Here is a 26,567-nt window from a genome sequence, read left to right as displayed (position 1 = left end):
AGCCACTATACCTATTTGGGCTTGCCAACCTTACAGGGTTATGGCAAACATCTAATCTAGGGGTAATCAACCTTTTTATACCTACCACCCACTTTTGAATCTCTGTTAGTAGTAAAATTTTCTAACTGCCCACCAGTTCTACACTAATGGTGATTTATAAAGTAGGGAAGTAACTTTACTTTATAAAATTTATAAAGCAGAGTTACAGCAAGTTAAAGCATATAATAATAATTATTTTCCAAGTACTTTATGTCATATTTTTGCTAAGTTTGGCAGAATAAATCTTTTTTTTTTAATATTAATATTTTTTTATTAAATTTAATGCAGTGACATTGATAAATCAGGGTACATATGTTGAGAGAAAATATCTCTAGATTATTTTGACATTTGATTGTGCTGTATACCCCTCCAGCAAAGTTAAATTGTCTTCTGTCACCTTCTATCTGGTTTTCTTTGTGCCCCTCCCCTCCCCTAACCCCTCTCTCCTTCTTCACCCCCTCCCCCCTCCCCCAACCCCCCCGCCCCTGTTGCCATCACATTCTTGTTCATGTCTCTGAGTCTCATTTTTATGTCCCTTCTATGTATGGATTCATCTCAGTTTTTTTTCTGATTTACTTATTTCACTCCGTATAATGTTGTCAAGGTCCATCCATGTTATTGTAAATGATCCGATGTCATCATTTCTTATGGCTGAGTAGTATTCCATAGTATATATGTACCAAAGTTTTTTAATCCACTCGTCCTCTGACGGACACTTGGGCTGTTTCCAGATCTTCGCTATTGTGAACAATGCTGCCACAAACATGCGGGTGCATTTCTCCTTTTCGAGCCGTTCTATGGTGTCCTTGGGGTATATTCCTAAAAGTGGGAGAGCTGGGTCAAAAGGCGGTTCGATTTTCAGTTTTTTGAGGAATCTCCATACTGTTTTCCACAGTGGCTGCACCAGTCTGCATTCCCACCAGCAGTGCAGGAGGGTCCCCTTTTCTCCACATCCTCGCCAGCACTTATTCTGTGTTGTTTTGTTGATAAGCGCCATTCTGACTGGTGTAAGGTGATATCTCATTGTGGTTTTAATTTGCATTTCTCTAATGATTAGTGATGTTGAGCATTTTTTCATATGCCTATTGGCCATCTGTATGTCCTCTTTGGAGAAGTGTCTATTCATCTCTTTTGCCCATTTTTGGATTGGGTTGTTTGTCTTCCTGGTGTTGAGTTTTACAAGTTCTTTATAAATTTTGGTTATTAACCCCTTATCAGACGTATTGTCAAATATGTTCTCCCATTGTGTAGTTTGTCTTTTTATTCTGTTCTTGTTGTCTTTAGCTGTGCAAAAGCATTTTAGTTTAATATAGTTCCATTTGTTTATCCTGTCTTTTATTTCACTTCCCCGTGGAGATAAATCAGCAAATATATTGCTCCGAGAGATGTCGGAGAGCTTACTGCCTATGTTTTCTTCTAAGATGCTTATGGTTTCACGGCCTACATTCAAGTCTTTTATCCATTTTGAGTTTATTTTTGTGAGTGGTGTAAGCTGGTGATCTAGTTTCATTTTTTTGCAGGTAGCTGTCCAATTTTCCCAACACCATTTGTTAAAGAGGCTGTCTTTACTCCATTGTATTTCCTTACCTCCTTTGTCAAATATCAGTTGTCCATAGAACTGTGGGTTTATTTCTGGGTTCTCTGTTCTATTCCATTGATCTATATGCCTGTTCTTATGCCAGTACCAGGCTGTTTTGAGTACAATGGCCTTGTAGTATAACTTGATATCAGGAAGTGTGATACCTCCCACTTTATTCTTCTTTTTTAAGATTGCTGAGGCTATTCGTGTCCTTTTTTGGTTCCATATAAATTTTTGGAATATGTGTTCTATATCTTTGAAGTATGTCATTGGTATTTTAATTGGTATTGCATTGAATTTATAAATTGCTTTGGGTAATATAGACATTTTAATGATGTTTATTCTTCCTAACCATGAGCACGGTATATGCTTCCACTTGTTAGTATCTTCCTTGATTTCTTTTATCAATGTTTTGTAATTTTCCGAGTACAAGTCTTTAGTCTCCTTGGTTAAGTTTACTCCTAGGTACTTTATTTTTTTGGTTGTAATTGTGAAGGGGATTGTTTCCTTAATTTCTCTTTCTGACTGTTCATTGTTGGTGTATAAAAATGCTTCTGATTTCTGAGTATTGATTTTATATCCTGCCACTTTGCTGAATTTATTTATCAGGTCCAGTAGTTTTTTGACGGAGACTTTAGGGTTTTCTATATACAATATCATATCATCTGCAAATAATGATAGTTTTACTTCTTCTTTTCCAACTTGAATGCCTTTTATTTCTTCTTCTTGTCTGAATGCTGTGGCTAGGACTTCCAGGACTATGTTAAATAAGAGTGGTGAAAGGGGGCACCCCTGCCTTGTTCCTGATCTTAAGGGTATTGCTTTTAATTTTTGCCCATTGAGTATGATGTTGGCTGTGGGTTTCTCATAGATGGCTTTTATCATGTTGAGGTATGTTCCCTGTATTCCCACTTTGCTGAGAGTTTTGATCATGAATGGGTGCTGGATTTTATCAAATGCTTATTCTACATCTATTGAAATTATCATATGTTTTTTCTCCTTCTTTTTGTTTATGTGATGAATCACATTGATTGATTTACGAATATTGTACCAGCCTTGCCTCCCCAGAATAAATCCCACTTGATCATGGTGTATGATTTTTTCCATATATTGTTGGATCCGGTTTGCTAATATTTTGTTGAGGATTTTAGCATCTATATTCATCAGAGATATTGGCCTATAATTTTCTTTCTTTGTGTGGTCTTTGCCTGGTTTTGGAATCAGAATTATGCTCGCCTCATAAAAGGAGTTTGGAAGTCTTCCTTCCTCTTGAATTTTTTGAAATAGTTTGAGAAGGATAGGAGTTAGTTCTTCTTTGAATATTTGGTAGAATTCCGTTGTGAAGCCATCGGGCCCCGGACTTTTCTTTGTTGGGAGTTTTTTGATAACTGTTTCGATCTCCTTTGGTGTAATTGGTCTGTTTAAGTTTTCTGATTCTTCCAGATTCATTTTTGGAAGATTGTATGTTTCAAGGAATTTGTCCATTTCATCTAGGTTGTCTAGTTTTTTGGCATACAGTTCTTCATAGTATTTTCTTACAATATTTTGTATTTCTGTTGTGTCAGTTGTTATTTCTCCTCTCTCATTTCTAATTTTATTTATTTGAGTCCTCTCTCTCTTTTTCTTGGTGAGTCTACTTAAAGGTGCATCAATCTTGTTTACCTTTTCAAAGAACCAGCTCCTAGTTTCATTGATCCTCTGTATTGTTTCTTTAGCCTCTATGTCATTTATTTCTGCTCTGATCTTTATTATTTCCTTCCTTCTACTACATTTGGGCTTTACTTGCTGTTCTTTTTCTAATTCTTTTAGATGCAGGGTTAAGTTGTTTATTTGAGCTTTTTCTAGCTTCTGAAAGTGTGCCTGTAGTGCTATGAACTTCCCTCTCAGCACTGCTTTCGCTGTGTCCCATAAATTTTGAGTTGTTGTATGCTCATTGTCATTCGTTTCTAGGAATTTCTTTATTTCTTCTTTGATCTCATTCTTAATCCATTCATTATTTAACACCCTGCTATTTAGTTTCCATGTGTTTGAGAATTTTTGAGCTTTTCTGCTGTGATTCATTTCTAGTTTCATGCCGTTGTGATCGGAGAAAGTGCTTGATATGATTTCAGTCTTCTTAAATTTGTTGAGAGCACTTTTGTGCCCTAACATGTGGTCTATCCTAGAGAATGTACCATGAGCACTTGAAAAGAATGTATATTCTGCTGCTTTAGGGTGAATGGTTCTGAAGATATCTATTAAATCGAGTTGATCTAGTGTTTCCAATAAGTCTGCTGTTTCTTTGTTAATTTTCTTTCTTGAGGATCTATCTAGTGATGTTAGTGGGGTATTGAAATCCCCTACTATTATAGTATTACTGTTGATCTCGCCCTTTAAATCCATCAAAGTCTGTTTTATATATTTGGGTGCTCCTATATTAGGTGCATAGATATTTATAATAGTTATATCTTCCTGTTGGATTACTCCCTTTATCATTATGTAGTGGCCTTCTTTATCTCTTACTATATCCTTTGTTTTAAAGTCCAATTTGTCTGATATAACTATTGCTACCCCAGCTTTTTTTTCATTTCCATTTGCATGAAACATTTTTTTCCATCCTTTTACCTTCAATCTGTGTGTGTCTTTTGTTCTAAGGTGTGTCTCTTGTAGACAACATATGTATGGGTCCTGTTTTCTTATTCACGCAGCTACCCTATGTCTTTTGATTGGATCATTTAATCCATTTACATTTAAGGTTATTATTGATATGTAGTTGTTTATTGCCATTTTCTTCTTTAAAGGTGTATTCCTTTTTCTTTTTTTTTTCTGTATTCTTTTCCCACTTTATCTGTTTACACCAGGCCCCTTAATATTTCCTGCAGCATTGGTTTGGTTGTAATGAATTCCTTGAGTTGTTCTTTGTCTGGGAAGCTTTTTATTTCTCCTTCAATTTTAAATGATAGCCTTGCTGGATAAAGTAGTCTTGGTTGTAGGTTCTTGTTCTGCATTACTTTGAATATTTCTTGCCATTCCCTTCTGGCCTCAAGTGTTTCTGTTGAGAAGTCAGATGTCATCCTTATGGGGGCTCCTTTGTAGGTGATATTTTTTTTTTCTCTTGCAGCTTTTAATATTTTCTCTTTATCGCTTAGCTTTGGTATTTTAATTATGATGTGTCTTGGTGTAGGTTTCTTTGGGTTTCTCTTTAATGGAGTCCTCTGTGCTTCTTGGATTTGTGAGAGTTTCTCTTGCATTAATTTAGGGAAATTTTCAGCTATGATATGTTTGAACAAAGTCTCTATCCCTTGTTCTTTTTCTTCTTCTTCAGGAACCCCTATGATGCGGATGTTATTTCTCTTCATGTTGTCACAGAGCTCTCTAAGAGTTTCCTCTGACTTTTTGAGTCTTTTTTCTCTTTTCTTCTCTGCTTTCATGCCTTCATTCCAGTTGTCTTCTAACTCGCTGATTCGATCCTCTGCTCTATCTATCCTGTTTTTAATTCCTTCCATTATGGTCTTTATTTCTGATATTGTATTTGTCGTCTCCAACTGATTCTTTTTTATACTTGCTATTTCTTTATTTAGGTTTTCAAACTCCCCCTCCATTGTTGTTCTAAGATTCCTAAGCATCCTTACAATCATTATTTTGAACTCCGCATCTGGAAGTTTGATTATTTCCATATCACTCAGTTCATCTCTCGAAAGTGTCTCTTGTGGTTTCATTTGGATTGCACTCCTTTGTTTTCTCATCTTCTTCTTTTTTTTTTTATTTGTAGAGTTGATTGAGTCTAGGCTTGGTGTTGTCTGCCTCCAGTTTTCAGTTGTGTTATTTTTAGGTCTTCGTGGGTTGGTATCAGCTATTATTTGTAATCCACTTTCGGATTTGGGCAGCTTTGAAGTCTTGATTTGTTTGTTTTCTTAACAGGTGATAGTCTTGTTAACTGATCTCAGCAGGGGGCTTCCTTGAAACTGTATCCAGGAATGCTGTGGGTGTAACCTGAGATGCTGAAGGTCTCTTCCTCCAACTAATCTCACTGGGGGCAGGGTTTTTTCTCTCAGCTTCAGTAGGGGGAGGTGTATCTCAGATCTCCATGAAGACCTGAGTTACTGCCCCTCCTCCCCACTTCTTGTTTTCAGCTGTGTCTTGTTGTGCTGATTGGAGCTGGATAGATGTCCGGAGATCTCTGATCCGGAAGCACTTCAGCTCTGTTTTGTGAAAGGTTCAGTCCTTCCCCCAGCTATGGCCGCCTCCAGCACGAATGAGTCAGCTTTTTTATTTTGTTTCTTGCATACCTTAGCCCCTCACAGTCTGTCCCTCTCCCTGTCTTTTCCACTTGGGAGATAAGCTGGTCTTTTCAACCCACCTTGCTCCCTGGTCACCAGGTAAGTGGCTGTGGGCAGTAGTTTCTGCTCTTTTTCCTCTGTGAAATCCTCTCTGGGCTCTCAGCCTCACCCCCCTCCTTCCCTTCCTGTAAGCAGAGGAGATTCAGGCACTCCTTACCAGGATTATTGTGGCTTCCTCTTTGCTCCTTGGTTTTTGAGAGCTGTTCTTGCAGTTCAGTGTTGGTTTTTCATGCTGATTTTTTCTAAATTGATTTGTATTCCAGTTTGGTGTTGAGAGCTGGGTGTCTGTGCATCCGCCTACTCCGCTGCCATCTTCTCTCTCCCCAGAATAAATCTTTATAAAACAACTTACTATAGTTAAATCTATCTTTTTATTAATACTTTGATTTCTCTACTACTACCCACCATGAAAGCTGGAACATCCACTAGTGGGCAGGAGGGACCAGGTTGACCAGCACTGCAAAAGTGGGTGGTTTTTATAAAAAGGTTCACCATCACAGATCTATGAGAAACTGTTTTTCAATTGTCTTGTGGATCCTTTAAAAAAAAAGAATTGGTTGTTAATAAACCTAAAATTTGCCATTCGAATGTCACGATTTTCAGGGCTTCTCAGGAGTAGATGAATAAACTAGACTTTGGTGACCTCTGCTGTCTATTTTAAAAAGCATTGCTCATTTTTCTTGCCGCAGAGTTGTTTCCAGCCAATATTGAGTGTCTCATTCTACTGAAAAGCTAATCAAAATTTTTAGTAATGAAAATCAAAGTGCTGATGGAATAACAATACACATACATAGTACCTGAAGTACACGATCTGTGTGCTTGTCTCATCCAAGAGCCAAGTCTGTGCACCTTACACAATTATCATTCAAAATTTGGGGCCAGAAATTCTCACACATGCAATGTCACCTTTTTGTTACAAATTTTTCAAAATGTTTGTCATACAATTTTTCAAATATATCATTGGTTCAGAATAATATCTGTGCTGGGATGGTATTATGATGAGAGAGTTCTCCAAGTAAAAGTAAGCCTCAGAAAGAAGTGGTCGAAATTAAATTATAAATTATAGAAATAATTTGTGGCACAGAGGTGCAGAGTGGCTGGGTGTGTAAAAGACTTCTCATTTCTGTTAAAATAAATGAAAAGTGAATTTCCTTTTGCTTATGATCTCAGGGAATTACATCCTCCATTCTCTCTAAAATTCCCCAAGTAAAGTGGTTTTTGTTGTGTTATTTTGGTTTTTTTCTGGCTTTATTCAACCTGTTTGTGAACCTAAAGTAATCATAAATTAGGGTGATGGAAGGCCAGGATCTGATGTTGGACAAATTCTCTGTAGCACTCATCATGTTATTATCCCCGCATATCTACATGCCACAAAGTAGGGCCAAAAAGCTTTTTATTTTTCATGTCTGCTTAAGTATAATCTGATGGTAGGATGAAAATAGGTGGGGCTTTATTTCCTGTCTCTACATAACCCAGGCAGGGAAGATGCCTTAAGTAACAATACTTTTCTCTATTTGTGTAATTTTCCCTCTGAGATCTACTGAGATCTCCCAAATAGCCCGTGAAGTGGTGGCAGCAATTATTTGCCTATTTTACAGATGAGCAAACAGGTACAGAAATTAAGTGACATGAATAAGAGTCACTGGATTGAAACATGGTAAATATAGAATCAAACAGAATTCAGCAGATTCAAAAAGTTATTTAGCTCTAGGAAGACCATGACATCAGTAATCCTGGTAAAATGCACATCACAAACTAGCCCCATCTCTTTCCCTGGAACTCTCATCCTCTCCTAACTTTCTTTCCTTAGCACCTTTCTACTTTGTCCTCAAATTACTAGCCAGTGCCTTTCACCCTTTTCCCAGCCTACATTATGGCAGCCATTATGAACTCTTCTCCTGACTCAAATCCCAAGGTACCACCAAATGTTCCTACTAGGTTTGGATGTATACTTTTTTTCTTCTGAAATTAAATTAAAAGACTTACTTATGTATGAGAAATAAATCTTTTGATCATTGCAGTAAAATGACATGCTAATGCCATAAGTGAAACTACTTTTGCCTGTAAGATTTAACCCCTTTTACAAAATGGCTATCAACTATTTCTCTACCCATAGAATTAAGGTTATTACTGACAGGTGGCATAAGATTGTAGACTCTTAGGTTGTTCTTTGAGAGTTCCAATCAGTCTCTTGATTGTTATGATTGAGTGCTATTTCTGTAGGAATAAACAAGTGAGTTTTACATAGTTCAGTGATTCCTATCCTTGGGGCTACACTAGGCATTTACTATGGACTGAATAAAAACTATCTCAGAATATAAACATACCATAGCTTTAAAAATGTATATAAATACTGTTATATATATAAATACAGTCTATAATACTGTTATGCTTAGTCAAATACATATTGATTTAAAAATATTATTTACTTTATAATAGTTTAGCATTTATATAGTTTCTAAATGAACAGATATTGCAATCATATGGAAAGTCAATGAAACAGTTCAGAATTAAAATAATTTCCTAATTTTTTTTTAAAAAAAGAGAATCTATAGACAAAATTACTGAGCTGTAACTTAGAACACCTGGGTTCTAATAGTGTCTCAGTTTTAAACTCTGGATCCATTTTATACTGAGTGATTTGGAGAAAGTGAGTTGTTCTCTAGTCTTGTAATTTTTAAGTCTAATAAAAAATTATTTATTACTATATATTTATTGTCATTCTATTATACCACTAAGATATATTCAGTACAGATCAACATGTCACTCACCAGCTTTTTTAACATTTATATAAGTTCTGTGAAGTGGATATTATTATCTCTTTTTCAGAAAAGAAAAATGAAAGCCATAGAAGGAAAGTATTTGTCTTTCTTATTATTGTATTATATTTAAATCTCTCTCTCTCTTTCTCTCTCTCTCAGAGTTTCACTTAGAATTCACTATAGCAAGCAGTTAGCAATTAGTTAATTTTATTTTTCCATATAAAGTTGATTCTGCAATTAATATTTCCTGGACCATTTTCTCACTTATTTTAAATTCAACTTTTATCATATACTGAATTCCTATATATACAGGATCTGCTTCTAGGTCTTAATCTGGTCCATTGTTCTGTATCCCTAGTCTTTTGTTGTTTCACTATTACAATGACAAGTCTAAATGTTTTTATATTTTGTGAGGCATGTGTAACTCTTTATCTTTTCTCAATAGTTTCTAGAGGTTAAAAAAATTGGATCTTTTTTGCCCATTTTATCTTCTAGATGAAGAATTAGGCTGCGATTTTCAGATTTAATGGGGAAAATGTAGAGGATTAAAATTAATTTTGACCAAACAATTACTTTTCCAGCCTATAGTAGGTGTTTTCAATTATCTTCATCATTTTTTATACCCTTCAGTAATTATAGTTGCATTAATGTGGGTCTCATGTATTTTGTGTTAGTTTTATTTGTATAGATTATCATTATTGCTATTGTGAATAAGTAGAGCTAGTTTGAATGATAAGTAAAACTTAGATTTGAGGATCAAAAATAGTACAGTTGAGTACAAAAATTAATTCAAAATGGATCAAATATCTAAACATAAGACCTGAAACAATTAAGTACATAGAAGAAGACATAGGTACTCAACTCATGGACCTGGGTTTTAAAGAGCATTTTATGAATTTGACTCCACAGGCAAGAGAAGTGAAGGCAAAAATTAATGAATGTGACTACATCAGACTAAGAAGTTTTTGCTCAGCAAGAGAAACTGATAACAAAATAAACAGAAAGCCAACTAAATGGGAAATGATATTTTCAAACAACAGCTCAGATAAGGGCCTAATATCCAAAATATACAAAGAACTCATAAAACTCAACAACAAACAAACAAACAATCCAATAAAAAAATGAGAAGAGGATATGAACAGACACTTCTCCCAGGAAGAAGTACAAATGACCAACAGATATATGAAAAGATGCTCATCTTCTTTAGCTTTTAGAGAAATGCAAATCAAAACTGCAATGAGATACCACCTCACACCTGTTCAATTAGCTATTATTAGCAAGACAGGTAATAGCAAATGTTGAAGAGGCTGTGGAGAAAAAGGAAGCCTCATATACTGTTGGTGGGAATGTAAAGTAGTACAACCATTATGGAAGAAAGTATGGTGGTTCCTCAAAAAACTGAAAATAGAACTACCTTATGACCCAGCAATCCCTCTACTGGGTATATACCCCAAAAACTCAGAAACATTGATACGTAAAGACACATGCAGCCCCATGTTTATTGCAGCATTGTTCACAGTGGCCAGGACATGGAAACAACCAAAAAGCCCGTCAATAGATGACTGGATAAAGAAGATGTGGCACATATACACTATGGAATACTACTCAGCCAAAAGAAATGATGACATCGGAACATTTACAGCAAAATGGTGGGATCTTGATAACATGATACGAAGCGAAATAAGTAAATCAGAAAAATCCAGGAACTGTATTATTCCATACGTAGGTGGGACATAAAAGTGAAACTAAGAGACATTGATAAGAGTGTGGTGGTTACAGGGTGGAGTGGGGAATGGGAGAGGAAAAGGGGGAGGGGGAGGGGCACAAAGAAAATAAGATAGAAGGTGACAGAGGACAATCTGACTTTGGGTGATGGGTATGCAACATAATTGAACGACAAGATAACCTGGACTTGTTATCTTTGAATATATGTATCCTGATTTATTGATGTCATCCCATTAAAAAAATAAAATTATTAAAAAAAATAGTACAGTTGAAGGGTTAGTGGAGAAAATAAGCATGTGGTAGTATTTGGGAGAAGGTAAAGGTGGTAGAAGCTATTGCTCCCTATTATCTAGGTTAAATTTTACTGAAAATGCTTTTCTAATCTCTTTGATTGGGTTATTATAAAAGTTTTTCAAATGTGTGAGATATATGAAAGTGAGTATTCTAATTCAGTGCAGAAGTAAAACTGTTGAAACTGTCAGATGAGCATATCCTGACACCTTGTGGTCATTTAAGGCTATGTGTGATGTAATTAATTGGTTGAACTGAATGGATATGTATTGTCCACAGAATCATATTTAGAATTTAAGGGGGTTTTAGAGACAATCAAATTCAACATTTTTGTTTTATATATGAAGAAATTGAAGCTCAGAGAGTAAATATGCCTTTTCAAAGCTCACACAATTTCTTACTAACTGAGCTGGGATCATTTTGTCTGGTGTCTTACATACTGTTCTTTTTACTATATCATATCCATTTGCTAATGTCATACAATTATAGAAAAAAACTGAAGTAAAATATATTTTTAAATTCAAAACAACATATCTACATAATTTTGATGTCATCTCTGAGAAAAATTTAAGTTGCTTACTAGTGTATGTGTTGGGGTAGTGGTAGTTGTGGTGATGATGATGGTGATAATGCTTCCTAATTGTAAAAGTGAAATTCTGAGCTAGGTTCTTGGTGTACTTAAAGCTGATCAAATTTTAAGCCTTAAATGATTCAGTCAATTCAACTTAGTGTACTGGAGCTACACAATGCTTTGAGCATTAGGGACCTAGAATATTTTCCAAGCCATTTACAGGGTTTTCTTAATAGTCCAAGAGGGCCTGCATCATCTAAGAATGGGTCTGCCTTAGTATGCCTGTTGTTGTCAGTCTTTGGAAGTGTAGTAGTTTTAGCCTGAATGTAGAATGAATGAATTCAGGGCACAGTAGCTAGGGCCATTAGGGATTTTTAACTATCTGGACATGGGGGTATGAATGGTGCCTTTTTATGACCACTAAAGTCCTTCCCTTGCTTTGCAAAGATCCACTTTTCCACACAGGCTTTGTTTTGTTTTTTTGTGACAGAGACAGAGAGATAGACAGAGAGATGGACAGCTAGGAACAGACAGGAAGGGAGAGAGATGAAAAGCATCAATTCTTCATTGTGGCACCTTAGATGTTCACTGATTGCTTTCTCATATGTGCCTTGACCGTGGGGCTACAGCAGACCAAGTAACCCCTTGTTCAAGCCAGCAACCTTGGGTTCAAGCTGGTGAGCTTTGCTCAAACCAGATGAGACCGTGCTTAAGCTGGCGACCTCGGGGTCTCGAACCTGGGTCCTCTGCATCCCATTCGATGCTCTATCCATTGTGCCACTACCTGATCAGGCTAATATTTTTTTCTTTATTTCACTTGTTTGAGGATATATATTGGCAAAAATATTGCTTAAAGAGATATATGAGAGTGGATTGCTTATGTTTACTTCTAGGATTTTTATGGTTTTGTGACTTATATTTAAGTCTTTTATCCATTTTCAGTTTATTTTTTGAATGGTGTAAATTGGGAGTCTGGTTTTATTTTTTGGAAAGTACCTGTCCAATGTTCCCAACAACATTTATTAAAGAGATAGTTTTTACTCCATTGTATACCCCTAATCCAGCGGTTCTCAACCTGTGGGTCACAACCCAAGCAGGGTCGAACAACCAAAACACAGTGGTCGCCTAAAGCCATCAGAAAATACATATTTATTATACAAGTTTATTCCTGGATTCTCAGTTCTGTTTCTTTGATCTGTATGCCTAATGTTATGTCAGTGCCAGGCTGTTTTTATTACAATGACCTTGTAGTATGTATAATTTGATATCAGGAAGTTTGATACCACCTGCTTTGTTATTCATTTTCAAGATTACTGAAGCTATTAGGGTTCATTTTTTTTCACATAAATTTTTGAAATATTTGTTTTAAATCTGTGAGGTATACCATTGGATTTTTATAGGAGTTGCACTGAATTTATATATAATTTTAGGTAGTATGATATTTTAATGATGTTAATTCTTTCTATCCATGAACATGGTATATGCTTCCACTTGTTTGTTTCTTCCTCAATTTTTTGCAATGTCTTATAATTTTCTGAATACATGCCTTTTACATCCTCAGTTAAATTTATTCTTAGGTACTTTATTTTTTGTTATTGTTGCCTTAGTAAATGAGATTGTTTCTTTAATTTTTTTTCCTTACAGTTAATTTTTGTTTTATAAAAATTCCACTGATTTTTGAATGTTAATTTTATATTCTGTCACTCTACCTAATTCATTTATCATGTTTAGTAGCTTTTTGGCTAAGATTTAATAGTTTTTCAATGTACAATATAATGTCATCAGCAAATAATTACAGTTTTACTTCTTTTTTCCAATTTGGAAGAGTTTTATTTTCCTTCTTGTCTAAGCACTGTGAATAGAACTTCCAGCACTATGTTGAATAAGAGTACTGATCCCCTGGCTGGACAGCTCAGTTGGTATAGAGGGTCATCCTGAAGTACAGAGGTTGCTGGTTTGATCCTCAGTCAAGACACATACAGGAACAGATTGATGTTTCTGTCTCTCTCTCTCTCTCCTTCTCTCCCTGCCTCTCTCACTAAAATTAATTTTTAAAAAAGAGAGATGAAAGGGGACATTCCTTTCTTGTTCCTAATATTAAGGCTATTGTTTTTAATTTTTTTCCATTGAGAGTGATGTTGGCTGTTAGTTTGTCATATATGGCCTTTGTTATGTTAAGGTATGTATGTTCCTTGTATTCCTTTATAGATGAGAATTTTTACCATAAATGCTTTCTGGATTTTATCAAGTGGTTTCTTTGCATCTATTGATATGATTATGTGATTTAGTATTTATTTATTTTTTACAGAGACAGAGTGAGAGTCAGAGAGAGGGATAGATAGGGATAGACAGACAGGAATGCAGAGAGATGAGAAACATCAATCATCAGTTTTTTGTTGTGGCACTTTAATTGTTCATTGATTGCTTTCTCATATGTGCCTTGACTGTGGGTTTACAGCAGACCAAGGAACCCTTTGCTCAAGCCAGCAACCTTGGGTCCAAGCTGATGAGCTTTGTTCAAACAAGATGAGCCCGTGCTCAAGCTGGCGACCTCGGGGTCTCAAATCTGGCTTCTCTGCATCCCAGTCTGACATTCTATCCACTGCACCACCATCCGATCAGGCTAGTTATGTGATTTTTATCCTTCATTTTGTTTATGTGATGAATCACATTTATAGATTTATAAATATTGTACCAACCTTGCTTCCTCGAAATAAGTATCAATTGATGTAAAATCTTTTTAATGTATTGCTGGATCTAATACTTTGTTATTTTTTCAGATTGCATAAATCTTTCACCTTTATAATGTATTGCTGGATCTGCTTTACTCATATTAACTAAGCTGAGAAATTTAGCATCTAAATTCATCAGGGATATTGACATATCACTTTCTTTCTTTGTAGTGTCTTTACCTGGTTTTGGAATTAAGATAACACATTCTCATAAAATGAGCTTGGAAGTATTTTCTTGTCTTGAATCTTTTGAAATAGCTTGAGAAAGGTAAGTGTTAGTTCTTCTTTGAATATTTGGTAATATTCACCTGTGAAACCATCTGGCAACAGGACTTTTGTTTCCTGAAAGTTTTTTGATAACACTTTTTATTTCATTTGTTGTAATCTGTCTGCTCAATATTTCTGATTCTTCCAGAGTCAATTTTCGCAAATAGTATCTTTCTAGGAATTTATACATTTCACCCAGTTTGCCCAAATTTTGTCATAGATTTTCATAGTATTTCTTTTTACAATCTTATGTATTTCTGTGATGTCAGATGTTACTTCTCCTCTTTCATTTCTAATTTTATTTATTTGATCATCTTTCATTTTTTTGATAAATCTTATAAAAGGTTGATCAATCTTGTTTACCTTTCAAATGAATCAGGTCTTGGTTTGATTGAACACCTTTATTGTTTTTTTTAGCCTCTATGTAATTTATTTTAATTCTGATCTTTATTTCTGTCTTTCCTCTGGGATTCATGTGTTTCTTTTTTATTTTCTAGTTCTTTAATTGCAGGGTTGAATTGTTTATTTGAGATTTTTTTGCTTCTTGTGGTATGCTATATGAACTTTTCTCTCAGGACTGCTTTCATTGTGTCCCATAGATTTGGGTGGTTGAATTTCCATTTTCATTTATTTCAAGTAAAATATTTTTGTGTGTGACAGAGACAGAGGAGACAGAGAGGGACAGACAGGGACAGACAGAGAGTTAGGGAGAGAGAGGAGAAGCATCAATTCTTTGTTGTGAAATGTTAGTTGTACATTGATTGCTTCCTCATATGTGCCTTGACTGGGGGGCTACAGCAGACCGAGTGACCCCTGACTGAAGCCAGCGACCTTAGGCTCAACCTGGTGAGCCTTGCTCAAACCAGATGAGCCCATACTCAAGCCAGTGACTTCAAGGTTTCAAACCTGGGTCCTCCACATCCCAGTCTGATGCTCTATCCACTGCACCATCACCTAGTCAAGCTCAAAAACATTTTTGATTTCTTCCTTGTTCTCATTGTTAACTTGACCTGTTTGTTATTTAATAACATGCTATTTAGCCTCCAATTTTTTGAATATTTTTCAGTTTTTTATTGTAGTTGATTTATAGTTTCATGCCATTGTGGCTAGAGATTTTAATCTTATATTTATTGAGACTTGTTTTGTGTTCTAACATGTGGTTTATTTTAAAAACTGTACCATGAGTACTTGAAATGGTTGTATATTCTACTGTTTTGAGGTAAAATGATCTGAAGATACCAATTAAATCCAGTTGATCTAGGATGTCATTTAAAGCTCCTGGTGTTTTTTTTTTATTGTTGTTGTTAACTTTCAGTCTAGAAGATCTATCGGTTCAGGTTAATGAAGTGTTTAAATGTATTACTCTTACTGTATTGCTATTTATCTCTTCCTTTATGTTCATTAACATCTGCTCTATTTAGTTGGATGCCCCTATATTGTATGTATAAATATTTACAATGGTTATAACATTTTGTTGGATTTTTCCTTTTATTATTATGCAGTAGCCTCCTTTATCTCTTATAATAGCCTTTGTTTTAAAAGCTGTTTTGTCAGATATAAGTATTGCCATCATAGCTTTTTAAATTTCTGTTTGCATGAAATATTTTTGTATCCCTTCATTTACAGTCTATGTGTAATTTATTTTCTGAGGTGGGTCTCTTGCACATAGCATATATATAGGTCTTCTTTTTTATCCATGTAACTACACTATGTTTGTTGATTGGAGCATTTGATTCATTTACATTTAAGGTTATTCTTGATATGCACTTATTTATTGCCATTTTTGTTTCTTAAGCTTATAATTCTATTTCTCTCAATTACTTTTTTCCTTTCTTATTTTTTTAATGGGTGGTTTAACATTTTTTGCAGTACTGGTTTGGTGGTAATAAACTCCTTGAGACTTTTTCTGTCTGGGGAGCTCTTTATTTTCCTTCATTTTAAATGACAACTTTGCTGGTTAGAGTAGTCTTGGTTGTAGGTACTTGTTTTGAATTATTTTAAATGTTGTTTACCCAAACAAACAATCCAATAAAAAAATGAGAGAGGACATGAACAAACACTTCTCCCAGGAAGAAATACAAATGGCCAACAGATATATGAAAAGATGCCCATCTTCTTTAGCTATTAGAGAAATGCAAATCAAAACTGCAATGAGATACCACCTCACACCTGTTAGATTAGCTATTATTAACAAGACAGGTAATAGCAAATGTTGGAGAGGCTGTGGAGAAAAAGGAACCCTCATACACTGTTGGTGGGAACGTAAAGTAGTACAAACATTATGGAAGAAAGTATGGTAGTTCCTCATAAAACTGAAAATAGAACTACCTTATGACCCAGCAATCCCTCTACTGGGTATATACCCCAAAACCTCAGAAACATTGATATGTAAAGACACATGCAGCCCCATGTTCACTGCAGCATTTTTCACAGTGGCCAGGACATGGAAACAACCAAGAAGCCCGTCAATAAATGACTGGATAAAGAAGATGTGGCACATATACACTATGGAATACTACTCAGCCATAAGAAATAATGACATCGGATCATTTACAGCAAAATGGTGGGATCTTGATAGCATGATACAAAGTGAAATAAGTAAATCAGAAATAAAACAGGAACTGCATTATTCCATACATAGGTGGAACATAAAAGTGAGACCAAGAGACATTGATAAGAATGTGCTGGTTATGGGAAGAGGGGGGAGAGGGAGAGGGAAGGGGGAGGAAGAGGGGTACAAAGAGAACTAGATAGAAGGTGACAGAAGACAATCAGACTTTGGGTGATGGGTATGCAACATAATTGAACGACAAGATAACCTGGACTTGTTATCTTTGAATATATGTATCCTGATTTATTGATGTCGTCCCATTAAAGAAATAAAATTATTAAAAAAAGAGATGGTATTTGGGGAAACTCTGCCTTTTGTCAACCTTCCCCCAGATCCAGGGTGGGTAAAAGCCAGCCTAGGTGTACAGCTTGGTATTTCCATGTGCACCTAGGCCCATAAGAAGCAGCCACAAACTTTAGATTGCTTGTAGATCCAAGAAGGATATTGAAGGCCAGTCACAAGCAGTGTCCACGATGGCATAAGCCAAGTTTCCTACAGGCAGGCCCTGGGCCAGCACATCCAGTGGCCAGCTGTGAAGAGCATCAGTACAGGACCTATAAACCCTTGTATTGGTGTGTTCTAAGTAAGGGTTTCTCATACCTGGCTCAACTGAGGTGATCTCCATTTTCTCCAATCAGCACTGGCACAGCAACTCATATGCATTGGATAGGTGGAACTTCACAATCAGCCATTGGGTTCTATATATCCTGCCCCACTTGGCTAAGATCCATAGGGTGAAAGAAGAGAGAGGCTTGGAGCAAGAACACTTAAAGTGTGGTCCCCACAAGCTTATTGTTTCTTCTGGTCAAGGGGTTTAGCCACTTTCTGGGGGGACTAGTAAGCCTCTGACAAAGATTTTATCAGTCTTTCTACCTGAGAGCAGGGTTTCACCAGCTGGAAAAACCTATACAGAGGGGACTGTTGGCTGCACTTGATCTGAACCTGATGCTCACCTTGCTGAGAAATAAAATTTGAGTATCCAGCAAGGGCTGATGGACTAGACTGTAGAGTAGAGGCCATTTTTGCCATACTGCATTCCTGACCAATAGACACATGAAGTGGGGGATCCTACTAACATTATATTACCAACCTCAGCTGCCATAACCACTAAGCTAGCAACCTTTAGATGGCTTGTTTGTGTGATGCCAGTCGGAGCCCACACTACAGTCTTTCTACAGAATACTTAATGAGAAGACCAGGAAGCTGCAAGAGGAGATAAAAGAGCATAAAAGTGGAGGCAAATCTTAAAGAACTTGATGTTTCATGGAGCTGCTCACATTTATAAGCAGAATGAAGCTGATCCTTATACACAGGTTGGCCCATCCCACACTATCCAGGCAATAGAAATGCAGACACAACAGTGAACAGAACAGTAGCTCCTAGCAGGTAGACCACAACAGTTTAAAAACAATATCTGACACTACCAAAGAAGACCTAGAACCAATACAACAAGTAAAGGGTGGTAGAAAGCACCAAACCTAGACTCAGCTAACAGCACAAGCAGAATGTCCAAAGGAGGAGTCCAGCAAATACAAGACACTGTGGAGTAAAAATATGCTCAACAGGACAGATACTGCACAGTGGCTAATAACATGATCAAGGTTGAGAGTTAGAGCCTGCCAGCCTGAAGGGATAACCACACACATTAAAAGACTAACTGCATTTAATACTCACATACAACAAGAGGGAAAATATTACCCTCAAAAAGCATTTCTTCAGCAAGGAAATCAGGTGGCCTGGAGGAGAGTACCACCAAGCACATCTCTATATGAGGATGCCATTACAAATTCCAAAGTCAAACAGTACTACCTAATACACAGATAAAATGGGCAGAAAAACAACATCACTAATCACTAGAGAAATGCAAATTAAAACCACAATGAGATATCACCTCACACCAAACAGAATGGCGTTCATCAACAAAACAACATAGAATAAGTGCTGGCGAGGATGTGGAGAAAAGGGAACCCTTCATGCACTGCTGTTGGGAATGCAGACTGGTGCAGCCTCTGTGTAAAACAGTATGGAGATTTCTCAAATGTTGAAAATCGAACTGCTTTTTGACCCAGCTATCCCACTTTTAGGAATAAACACCAAGAACACAATAGCACTGCTCCAAAAAAAGAAATGCAACCCCATGTTTGTGGCAGCATTGTTCACAATAGTGAAGATCTGGAAACAGCCCAAGTGTCCATCAGAGGATGAATGAATTAAAGAGCTTTGGTACATATATACTATGGAATACTACTCAGCCATAAGAAATGATGACATCGAATCATTTACAATAACATGGATGGACCTTGATAACATTATATGGAGTGAAATAAGTAAATCAGAAAAAACTAAGAACAATATGAACCCATAAATAGATGGGACATAAAAAATGAGACTCAGAGACATGAACAAGAATATGATGGTAATGGGGGTAGAGGGTGGGTGGAGGGGGGATGGTGCGAGGAAGGAGAGAATGGGTGAGGGAGAGGAGGGGCACAAAGAGAACCAGATAGAAGGTGATGGAAGACAATTTGACTTTGGGTGAGGGGTATACAGCATAATTAAATGTCAAAATAATCTGGAGATGTTTTCTCAGAACATATGTACCCTAATTCATCAATGCCACTGCATTAAATTTAATTTAAAAATAATAAAAAATAAAAAAATAAAATGGGCAGAAAAAAACCAAATGAACAAACAAGAGATATAATCAGAAAAAAATTAAATGGAAATAGAAGTAGCCAAACTACCAGATGCAGAATTTAAAATAATAATTTTTAGGATGCTTAAGGATCTTAGAGCAACAGTGGATGGTCATAATGAGAACTTAAAGAAATAACAAACATTAAAAAGGACATTGAAATCAGAAAAAAAGAACCAGTTAGAAATAACAGAAACAATATAAGAGATGACTACACTAGAGAGAATCAACAGCAGGCTAGATAAAGCAGAGAACTAAATCAGTGATTTAGAGAACAATATAAACAAAAGCACAGAAGCAAAGTAGCACAAAGAAAAGAGGCTCTTATAGACCTCTGTAGAAATTTGAAAAGAAACAACATCCACATCATAGGGGTTCCTGAAGGAGAAGAGAACAAACAAGGGAGGGAGAATCTGTTTGAAGAAATCATAGCTGAAAATTTCCCAAAATTTATGAAGGAAAAAGCCACACAAATTGAAGAAACACAGAGAGTTCCATTAGTGCTGAAACCAAAGAGGCCACACCAAGACACACCATAATTAAAATGCCAAGATAAAAAGACAAAGACAGTTAAAAGCTGCAAGAGAAAAGCAGTTAATTACCTACAGAGAAGCCCCCACAAAAATGACACCTGACTTCTCAACAAAAACACTTGAGACCAGAAGAGATTATCAAGGGGGAAAAAAGATGGCAGCAGAGTCGGTGGATGCACAGACGCCCAGCTCTCACCACCAAACTGGAATACAAATCAATTTAGGAAAAATCAGCATGAAAAACCAACTCTGAACTACAAGAACAGCTCTCAAAAACCAAGGAGCAAAAAAGAAGCTACAACAAACCTGGTAGGGAGCGCCTGAATCTCCCCTGCTTACAGAACGGGGGAGGGGTGAGGCTGAGAGCCCAGAGGGAATCTCACCCAAGGTAAAAGAGCAGAAACTACTGCTCACAGCCACTTGCCTGGCAACCAGAGAGCAAGGTGAGTTGAAAAGACCAGCTTATCTCCCAAGTGGAAAGGAAAGAGAGAGGGACAGACTGTGAGGGGTTAAGGAATGAAGGAGACGACCTAAAAAAGCTGACTCATCCATGCTGGAGGCGGCCATAGCTGAAGGAGGGACTGAACCTTTCACAAAACAGAGAAGAATTGCTTTCAGATCAGATATCTTTGGACATCTATCCAGCTCCAATCAGCGCAACAAGACACAGCTGAAAACAAGAAGTGGGGAGGAGGGGCAGTAACTCAGGTCTCCATGGAGATCTGAGACACACCTCTCCCTACTGAAGCTGAGAAAACACCATGCCCCCAGAGAGATTAATAGGTTAAAGAGACCTTCAGACTCTCAGGTTACACCCATCACGTTCCTGGATACAGTTTCAAGGAAGCCCCATGCTGAGATCAGTAAACAAGACTATCACCTGTTAAGAAAACAAACAAATCAAGATTTCAAAGCTGCCCAAATCCGAAAGTGAATTGCAGATAACAGCTGATACCAACCCAAGCAGACCTAGAAAAAACAAAACTGAAAACTGCAGGCAGACAACACCAACCTAGACTCAACCAACTCTACAAATAAAACACCCAAAAAGAGACAATGAGAAGACAAAGTGCAGTCCAAATGAAACCACAAGAGACACCTTTAGGAGAGGAACTGAGTGATATGGAAATAATCAAACCTCCAGATGCGGATTTCAAAATAATGATTGAAAGGATGCTTAGGGATCTTAGAACAACAATGGATGGTCATTATGAACACCTAAATAAAGAAATAGCAAGTATAAAAGAGAATCAGTCGGAGATGACAAATACAATATCAGAAATAAACATGACAATGGAAGGAATATAAAATAGGATAAAGTTGAGGATCAAATCAGTGAGTTGGAGGACAACTGGAATGAAGGCATGAAAGAAGAGAAGAAAAGAGAAAAGAGACTCAAACAGTCAGAGGAAACCCTTAGAGATCTCTGTGACAACATGAAGAGAAATAACATCCACATCATAGGGGTTCCTGAAGAAGAAGAAAAAAAACAAGGGATAGAGACTTTATTCAATCATATCATAGCTGAAAACTTCCCTAAATTAATGCAAGAGAAACTCTCACAAGTCCAAGAAACACACAGGACTCCATTAAAGAGAAATCCAAAGAAACCTACACCAAGACACATCATAATTAAATACAAAAGCTAAGTGAAAAAGAGAAAATATTAAAAGCTGCAAGAGAAAAAAAAGTTTTCACCTACAAAGGAGCCCCCATAAGGATGACATACGACTTCTCAACAGAAACACTTGAGGCCAGAAGGAAATGGCAAGAACTATTCAAAATAATGCAAAACAAGAACCTACAACCATGACTTCTTTATCCAGCAAAAATATCATTTAAAACTGAAGGAGAAATAGAAAGCTTCCCAGACAAAAAACAACTCAAGGAATTCATTACAACCAAACCAATGAGGCAGGAAATGTTAATGTGACAACATGATTTAAATCGATCAACTCGATTTAATAAATATCTTCAGAATCTTTCACCATAAAGCAGCAGAATATACATTCCTTTCCTGTTGTAAACAGATCAAAGTGGGAAAAGAACATAGCAAAAAAGGAATACACCTTTAAAGAAGAAAATGGCAATAAACAACTACATATCAATAATAAACTTAAATTTAAAAGGATTAAATGATCCAATCAAAAGACATAGGGTAGCTGCATGGATAAAAAAACAGGGCCCATGGAGAGGTTGTGGAGAAAAAGGAACCCTCATACACTGATGGTGCGAATGTAAAGTAGTACAAATATTATGGAAGAAAGTATTGTGGTTCCTCAAAAAACGAAAAATAGAACTACCTTATGACGAGCAATCCCTCTACTGGGTATATACCCCAACAACTCAGAAACATTGATACGTAAAGACAAATGCAGCCCCAGGTTCATTGCAGCAATGTTCACCGTGGCCAGAACATGGAAAAAACCAAAAAGCCCATCAATAGATGACTGGATAAAGAAGATGTGGCACATATACACTATGGAATACTACTCAGCCATAAGAAATGATGACATCAGATCATTTACAGCAAAATGGTGGGATCTTGATAACATTATACGAAGTGAAATAAGTAAATCAGAAAAAACCTGGAACTGCATTATTCCATACGTAGGTGGGACATAAAAGTGAGACCAAGAGACATTGATAAGAATGTGGTGGTTACGAGAAGAGGGGGAGAGGGAGAGGGAAGGGGGAGGAAGAGGGGTAAAAAGAGAACTAGATAAAAGGTGACAGAGGACAATCTGACTTTGAGTGATGGGTATGCAACATAATTGAACAACAAGATAACCTCGACATGTTATCTTTGAATATATGTACCCTGATTTACTGATGTCACCCCATTACAAAATAAATAAATAAATAAAGATAAAAAAATAAAACAGGACCCATACATATGCTGTCTTCAAGAGACACACCTTAGAACAAAAGATACACATAGATTGAAGGTAATAGGATGGAAAAAAACATTTCATGCAAATGGATATAAAAAAAAAGCTGAGGTAGCAATACTTATATCAGACAAGTTGGACTTTACAACAAAGGATATAGTAATAGATAAAGAACGCAACTACATAATGATAAAGGGAGTAATCCACAGGAAGATATAACTATTAAAAATATCTATGCACCTCATATAGGAGGACCAAAATATATAAAGCAGACTTTGATGGATTTAAAGGGCAAGATCAACAGCAATACTATAATAGTAGGGGATTTCAATACCCCACTAACATCACTACATAGATCCTCAAGAAAGAAAATTAACAAAGAAACAGCAGACTTATTGGAAACACTAGATCAACTCGATTTAATAAATATCTTCAGAATCTTTCACCATAAAGCAGCAGAATATACATTCCTTTCAAGTGCTCATGGTACATTCCCTAGGATAGACCACATGTTAGGACACAAAAGTGGTCTCAACAAATTTAAGAAGACTGAAATTATATCAAGCACTTTCTCCAATCACAATGGCATGAAACAAGAAATGAACCACAACAGAAAAGCTAAAAAATTCGCAAACACATGGAAACTAAATAGCAGGTTGTTAAATAATGAATGGATTAAGAATGAGATCAAAGAAGAAATAAAAAAAATTCCTAGAAACGAATGACAATGAGCATACAACAACTCAAAATTTATGTGACACAGCAAAAGCAGTACTGAGAGGGAAGTTCATAGCACTACAGGCATACCTTCAGAAGCTAGAAAAAGCTCAAATAAACAACTTAACCCTGCATCTAAAAGAATTAGAAAAAGAACACCAAGTAAAGCTAAAATGTGGTAGAAGGAAGGAAAGAATAAAGGTTAGAGCAGAAATAAATGACATAGAGGCTAAAGAACAATACAGAGAATCAATGAAACTAGGAGCTGGTTCCTTGAAAAGGTAAACAAGATTGATGAACCTTTAACTAGACTCACCAAGAAAAAGAGAGAGAGGACTCAAATAAATAAATTAGAAATGAGAGAGGAGAAATAACAACTGACACAACAGAAATACAAAATATTGTAAGAAAATACTATGAAGAACTGTATGCCAAAAAACTAGACAACCTACATGAAATGGACAAATTCCTTGAAGCATACTGTCTTCCAAAAATCAATCTGGAAGAATCAGAAAACCTAAACAGACCAATTACAACAAATTAAATTGAAACAGTTATCAAAAAAGTCCCAACAAAGAAAAGTCCGGGTCCCGATGGCTTCACAACAGAATTCTACCAAATATTCAAAGAAGAACTAACTCCTATCCTTCTCAAACTATTTCAAGAAATTCAAGAGGAAGGAAGACTTCCAAGCTCCTTTTATGAGGCGACCATAATTCTAATTCCAAAACCAGGCAAAGACAACACAAAGAAAGAAAATTTTAGGCCAATATCTCTGATGAATATAGATGCTAAAATCCTCAACAAAATATTAGCAAACTGGATCCAACAATATATGGAAATTATCATACACCATGATCAAGTGGGATTTATTCTGGGGAGGCAAGGCTGGTACAATATTCATAAATCAATCAATGTGATTCATCACATAAACAAAAAGAAGGAGAAAAACCATATGATAATTTCAATACATGCAGAAAAAGCATTTGATAAAATCCAGGAACCATTCATGATCAAAACTCTCAGCAAAGTGGGCATACAGGGAACATACCTCAACACGATAAAAGCCATCTATGAGAAACCCACAGCCAACATCATACTCAATGGGAAAAAATGAAAAGCAATCCCCTTAAGACCAGGAACAAGGCAGGGGTGCCCCCTTTCACCATTCTTATTTAACATAGTCCTGGAAGTCCTAGCCACAGCAATCAGAAAAGAAGAAGAAATAAAAGGCATCCAAATTGGAAAAAAAGAAATAAAACTATCATTATTTGCAGATGATATAATATTGTATATAGAAAACCCTAAAGTCTCAGTCAAAAAGCTAGTGGACCTGATAAATGAATTCAGCAAAATGGCAGGATAAAAAATCAATACTCAGAAATCAGAGGCATTTTTATACAACAACAATGAACAGTCAGAAAGAGAAATTAAGGAAACAATCCCCTTCACAATTAGGTTAGGAAGAATAAACATCATTAAAATGTCTATATTACCCAAAGCAATCTATAAATTCAATGCAATACCAATTAAAATACCAATGACATACTTCAAAGATATAGACCACCTATTCCAAAAATTTATATGGAACCAAAAGAACACGAATAGCCTCAGCAATCTTAAAAAAAAAAAAAAGAATAAAGTGGAAAGTATCACACTTCCTGACATCAAGTTATACTAAAAGGCCAGTGTACTCAAAACAGCCTGGTACTGGCATAAGAACAGGCATATAGATCAATGAAAGAGAACAGAGAACCCAGAAATAAACCCACAATTCTATGGACAACAGATATTTGACAAAGGAGGTAAGAGCAAACAATGGAGTAAAGACAGCCTCTTTAACAAATGGTGTTGGGAAAATTAGACAGCTACCTGCAAAAAAATGAAACTAGATCACCAGCTTACACCACTCACAAAAATAAACTCAAAATGGATAAAAGACTTAAATGTAGGCCGTGAAACCATAAGCATTTTAGAAGAAAACATAGGCAGTAAGCTCTCCGACATCTCTTGGAGCAATATATTTGCTAATTTATCTCCACAGGGAAGTGAAATTAAAGACAGGATAAACAAATGGGACTATATCAAACTAAAAAGCTTTTGCACATCTAAAGACAACAAGAACAGAATAAAAAGACAAACTACACAATGGGAGAACATGTTTGACATTATGTCTGATAAGGGGTTAATAACCACAATTTATAAGGAACTTGTAAATCTCAACACCAGGAAGAGTAACAATCCAATCCAAAAATGTGCAAAAGAGATGAATAGACACTTCTCCAAAGAGGACATACAGATGGTCAATAGGCATATGAAAAAATGCTCAACATCACTAATCATTAGAGAAATGCAAATTAAAACCACAATGAGATATCACCTCACACCAGCCAGAATGGCGCTCATCAACAAAACAACATAGAATAAGTGCTGGCGAGGATGTGAAGAAAGGGAACGCTCTTGCACTGCTGGTGGGAATGCAGACTGATGCAGCCACTGTGGAAAACAGTATGGAGATTTCTCAAAAAACTGAAAATCGAACTGCCTTTTGACCCAGCTATCCCACTTTTAGGAATATACCCCAAGGACTCCATAGAACGGCTCCAAAGGGAGAAATGCACCCCCATGTTTGTGGCAGCATTGTTCACAATAGCGAAGATCTGGAAACAGCCCAAGTGTTCGTCAGAGGACGAGTGGATTAAAAAGCTTTGGTACATATATACTATGGAGTACTACTCAGCCATAAGAAATGATGACATCGGATCATTTACAATAACATGGATGGACCTTGATAACATTATACGGAGTGAAATAAGTAAATCAGAAAAAAATTAA

This window comes from Saccopteryx bilineata, chromosome X (assembly GCF_036850765.1).
Source record: "Saccopteryx bilineata isolate mSacBil1 chromosome X, mSacBil1_pri_phased_curated, whole genome shotgun sequence".
NCBI classification, from domain to species: Eukaryota; Metazoa; Chordata; class Mammalia; order Chiroptera; family Emballonuridae; genus Saccopteryx; species Saccopteryx bilineata.
This window is presented reverse-complemented; position numbering follows the sequence as displayed.